Genomic DNA, 5,728 nt, shown 5'->3' with positions numbered 1-5,728 from the left:
TATTATACTATTTATTGAATTTAAGCAAATATTAGACCCACTTTTTAGTTTTTCTGTTCAAAATATCAATCTGGTGTATTGTATCGTAATATCGTATCTTTGGGATACTAATGTACTTTTTTAAGGTATTTTTAAAAAATAAATTTTTAATAATTAAATAGCATAAAAATGACCCTCCTGTGAAATTTTGAAAAAATAAACAAAAAACGAAAAAAAATGCACAAAGTTCATAATGTTAAAAGAAATGGAAATTGCCCTCAACCCCTTCTTTTTCTCATTGTATTTTTGATCTTTGACATTATACCTCCACAGTGTCATTACATACGATGCCAATCTTCTCATTTCCCAAAAAAAGAAAAAAAAAATTGATGGAGCAAGTCAAAGAAGAAGAACAGAAATAAAAGGCTTAGCTATCAGACTCAAAGCCAGCTTTTAGCAAGTAAAAATTGGATCTGCTCACCCTTTGCAATTGCGTTTGTGTCTGTTTCCCAGTTAAACAGACTGATCAGTAAATGTGAATGCAAAGCACTCACACCAACGCCCATGCTCTGTGTGTGTGATAAGAGTTGCTAGCTTCAGAAGTCAGAACTCAGGTTCTTGCTTGGTATACATTAATTTAGGGGTGGCAAATGGGTGGGTTGGGTTGGATTGGGTAAGGGTTGAATATCAATCCACCCATCTTGACCCACTAATCCATCATGACCCATCATCAATGCTTGTTAAAGGGTCATAACCCACTCTAACCCTGATCCACCCATATTGACCCACTTGACACATTCATATGACCCTTGTTCACCCTTAGCCATACTAACTCACTTACCATCGCATATAAATACATAAATGGGTCGAATTGACCCGTATACCCTAAATAACAACTTTTGAAAGAACCAAGACTCCCAAGACTGCCATGTAGTATAAACGGGCCAGGTTGACCCATGTACCCAAAAATAACACTTCTTGATGAAACACCTCTCAATGATGCCACATGGCATAAACGGGTCGTGTCAGTCCATATGCCCGAAAAATAACAATTTTTTGAGAGAAACAACTCTCCCGAGATTGCCATGTGGTATAAGCGGGTCGGGTTCACTCGTATACCCGAAAATAACAGAAAATACCAGAAATTTGAAGAAAATGGATGAAAACACCAGAAAAATGCAGAAATTAATCATAAAATTGCAGAAAATTATCAGAAAATTGTAAAAATACTAGAAAATTGTAGAAAATGCAGAAACTCCACCACCTCCTGAGGCTTCCAGACCAGAGTATAATATCCTCTCATCTGGATTCAGATTAAACTTCTGTAGAAACTCTATCAATCACATGAACTCCACCACCCCTCAATATTCTATAATGTGAACAAGATTACTTAATAAATGAATTAAAACTAACTTCAATATTCTATACTATGAATAAGGAAACATAAAAATAGGTTCTATAACATCTGAACCTACGACTCTTTAGTAAACATACAACATTCAAACAAACTTTACTAACAGATACATATTAATTTTGTGTAGATATAAGCATATATACTTAAATATTATTAGATCAGATCATAACTGATTGCTTGGGATCAATCTCTATTAGATCCCATTACAAATGGATCAAATTTAAAATAAACATATACAAAAGGATGCCAATAAAGCCCTAGTTTGCTGCTCACACCAGATTTACAACAAAAGACCTTTACAAATCTCCTCCCAGCCTTGGTGTACCATATACAAGATTGTCACTTGTAAAGCATGTTCTAGCTAAAGAATCTGCCAGACCATCACAGTTCTTAGAACCCATTTCAACAAAAAGCTCATATCCATCCAAAAACCCTTCCAACGAACTTCCAAGAGCCTTTAATAATTAAGCTTTCGACTGCTTGACCTTCCTTGAAACTTTGACCTACTGATTTCCATGCTTTAGTAACCTTTTCTTGCATACATTTTTGTCTTTTCATAGACTGAGATTTCAGAAATTGAGTTTCCATTTATTGCAGACTTTTATGAATCATAAGTTGCACCAGACAACCATTTCCAAGCTAGTCTTTGTTGGTATTCAGATAACTCGGTCTTGGTGTTGCATGGACATGGATACAGGAGTAAAAAACCAACAAATGTCCAAAAAGGAAATGTTACATAAAAGCATCCCTCAACAATCTTTGGAGTAACAGAATCCGATGCAGGTCCAAAATACAAACATGCCATCCATTTAGAAGAGCCCATGCAACACTGCTAATCACATGATGTGAGTAACAAAAATTATAGTGGCCATCAAACTAACGATGACAAAACAATCAATCCTTCCTAGCTTGCTTGGAAGTTAATGATAACCAATCCTTCTACTCTATACTATCCTACTTGTAACTCCAACCACTATACACAAGAAGAAGGGGGTCCTCTCTGAGAAATTCCTAGAACTGTAAAAGAAGCCTCCCTATAATTATTCTCTCATGTCTCACCAACTTTCCTAAACATATTCATATTTTCCCCAAGTCAATATGCTAACTGAATTTTCATGATATTTTTCCATTTCTCAAGGAATAAGTACAGCTGATATTTAAACCTCAAGTAAAACAATGTATAACCTAAGAAGAGCTATGAAAAAACTATTAAAACGAATGTAAACAACAAATTCCAAATTAAGGTACTATGTGCACATTTTCATATGAAGAAAAACATATGTAAATAAATAGGGCCACTATCTTAGTTCCTGCAAAATTTCTTTCATCGAACAAGAGAAGACAAAATATTAAGAAATTTATCAAGATAATTATTCTCTAGAAACCATTTCTAGAAATTTATCATCGAACAAGAGAACAGTGGATAATGGCGGAGTTTCTCACAGTGAGAACGGAGGAAAACAGTAGAGAATCACAGCAGGTGTACCGTGAATGGCGGTTTCTCACTGTGGTTGAAAATGGCGGAAAAAAGTAAAGAATCGCAGCAGATAACTGAGAACGGCGGAGAACAGTATAGATTTTGCGGCAGATGAACTGAGAACGGCGGAGGAACCAGAACAGAGAAACCTTCGAGGTTTTGGACTTTTTCGAACCCCAAACAGACTACAGACCCAGACCCTCTGATGAAACTTCGATCCAGCCCCCTTGACCCTCGACCCAGCCCACCCTGACCCTCTGCTCTGACCCTACTGGAACCCCACACTGACCCTAATAGATCATTTGATCCATCTTGACCCACTATTATGATGAGTGGATATTTAAGCGGATGGGTTAGTTTCACACTTGCTGCTGTCCATAGGGACCTTTCATCCATTGCAAAGCAAATTTTGAAGAAAGATGGATGGGTAAGGGTGTCAATTGGGCTGGATTTAATCTTATCTGATCCGGTTCAACCAGTTCAATGTATCTTTATTACAAATGGACCACCTCCAATCCAATTTAATAAGTATTTGGGAGAAGTACCAATCAGCCCAGATCAGAATTTAGTAGGCCCAAAGTACAGGAGGAATGTATCCTGACCGTGAATTGATGCCAAATTCACAGGCAGGATATGGTTTATAGAGGGGCAGAAGGCTAGTTGTAGGGTGATTGGAGTTCAGAAATCTGCATACTTTTCCCTAAATATTTTGAATGGTCCAATTCAATATGTCTTATTGGTCCGTACAATCCATTCAAATTGATTTTGGTTTCAACGGGATCCGACCCAAAACCACTATGGGTATGAATAACCTGTGCAATGGGTCCCGAAGTCGGTGTTCCATCTTGATTCAAATGATTATGTTGGCAGTGAAGAGTTTTGTTTGTTCATTTCCGGTTCACAATTTTTTATAGAAGATGGTTTTTGCTTAAAATGTGTTTTGGAAGGGAATTTGGGCACTGTAGTTACCCTTTGCTTGTACAAGCTTATAATGGTTTTATTTTTTAAAAGAAAGTCATAATCCATTGATTCTAGGAGCAATACATGTTCTTTAATTTGGTTTTGGGATAATGTACGAAAAAAAAAGGTGGTGATTGTATATATGCTTTTTTTGTCTAAAATTGAAACCAAAATGTATTCTTGATTTTTTTGTTTGAAGAAAATTATTATTCATCATCTGTCATAAATTATTCGATATCTATATTTCAAAATTTGTTTTTGTTTTAAAAATTAAGGCCCTGTTTGGATATATTTTTATAAAGTACTTTTGAAAATATGATATAGCGTTTGTTTCTAAAAGTATGAAAACCCTCAAAAGCACGAAATTGGCTTTTTATACTTCATGCTTTTGGTGAAATAGTGCTTCCGTTTTTGTGCAAATGTAACCACCCTCCAATAAAACTCTATACCCTACCTTTCCTCACCACTGCTGGAATCAGACCGTTGCACCAGCCTCAGATTGCCAAACCACTAGAAACTGTCACCGTAAGTACAAACAGATGTAATTTCTGCCAAATAGAAAATGATACTTCTGTTTTAGAATGCATGTTTTTCAATTTTTTTATCCAAACGATTTTCAAAACAACAATACCAAAGTAAAAATATTTAATGTACTTTATAATAAAGGTCTATCCAAACAATGCCTAACTTGTTCTTTGCTTTTCAAAATAAAAACATGTACACCTAAAGAACATGCTTTTATTGATTTTGTTGATGTATCAATTTCACAAAAAAAAAAAAAAAAAAAAATGAAAACAAAAAACATTAAGTTGTAAAAAGCCCTGCTAGTGAATGGTTGCTAGGGATTATCTGGTGCCCTCTATAATTGGGACGGGTGGCCCAGTCTACAGTTCACTAACAAAGCCAATTCATTTGCGGTCTTCAGTCTAGTAAACAAATGGGCTTCCAGGTGGAGACTTATTCCAATTCCCACATACTACTTTAAAGTTGTGTTTGGTATCATTTTGAGTTGATCACTACAAATTAATGAGAGATATATAAAAAATATGAGAGTCCACTTTAGTTAGAACGATTAGGCTTAATCTGCATGGAACAAGAAACATCAATTTGATGTTTCAACCATAAACCTTAATGCCACACATACATTTTAAGATATGCCTCTTTCGGCCATAAACAATCTCAAATAACAGTTGCATGCTAATTTGTATTGATCAACTTAAAATGTCTCAGGCACAAACAGCAGTAACGGAACAATTATTTTGTCTCATTGAGCATATCCAATTGCACTTTTTTCTCCGGCGGAAAAATGCATAGATCATGGATCCCGCCGTTTCATAGCCAAAATAGGCTGTCTATGTCTTAAACTTCATGATATAATATGCGTTATGGGGTAACATTTTCAGTTGATCATTCCTCCGTAAGTGTCAAATTGAATTGGGATCTGCTCCTCACCGAGTGTGCCTCAAACCAACCTTACAGCCACATCCCACCTTATATTAGGAATATCTCTTCATGAATGATAAATATAAGTATGGGAGATATTCCCGATGTGCAGCCAAGACAGGCTGTGAGGTCAGTGTGAGGCGCGTTTTGTGAGGAGTAGATCCAGACTTGTCAAATTATATATATACTAGTGGCAACCCGGGTTTTGTTAAGTGAGAGTGAAAGAACATCAACATATAAGATTTCTAATTGAGGTTTATCCAAATTAGAATAATCAATTTCCTAATTATTTTAATTAACTAATTTTTAGTTATTTACTTAAAATAGCAACTTTATTAGTAAACTATTAAATAATTTTACTAACTTTCTATTTCTACTCTTGTAAGTTAAGTTATTTATTATAACATTATTAATTTACTTATTTTCTAATCTAGTAATTTATGATAACTTTAGTA

General features: G+C 35.2%; 1 long non-coding RNA gene across 1 annotated transcript; it reads right to left on the bottom strand.

Annotated features, from left to right (window-relative positions):
* Window positions 1-1,477: 1,477 nt before the first annotated feature.
* LOC148876188 (uncharacterized) lies at window positions 1,478-3,048 on the bottom strand. The gene is made up of 2 exons (XR_016105382.1): window positions 2,837-3,048; window positions 1,478-2,222 (listed from the first exon to the last, which is right to left on the bottom strand). It is a non-coding gene; the product is annotated as an uncharacterized LOC148876188 (long non-coding RNA).
* Window positions 3,049-5,728: the final 2,680 nt, after the last annotated feature.

Source organism: Nelumbo lutea, chromosome 1, assembly GCF_056320005.1.
Source record: "Nelumbo lutea isolate HS-2025 chromosome 1, American lotus-T2T, whole genome shotgun sequence".
In the NCBI taxonomy this organism is placed as follows: Eukaryota; Viridiplantae; Streptophyta; class Magnoliopsida; order Proteales; family Nelumbonaceae; genus Nelumbo; species Nelumbo lutea.
This window is presented reverse-complemented; position numbering and strand designations above follow the sequence as displayed.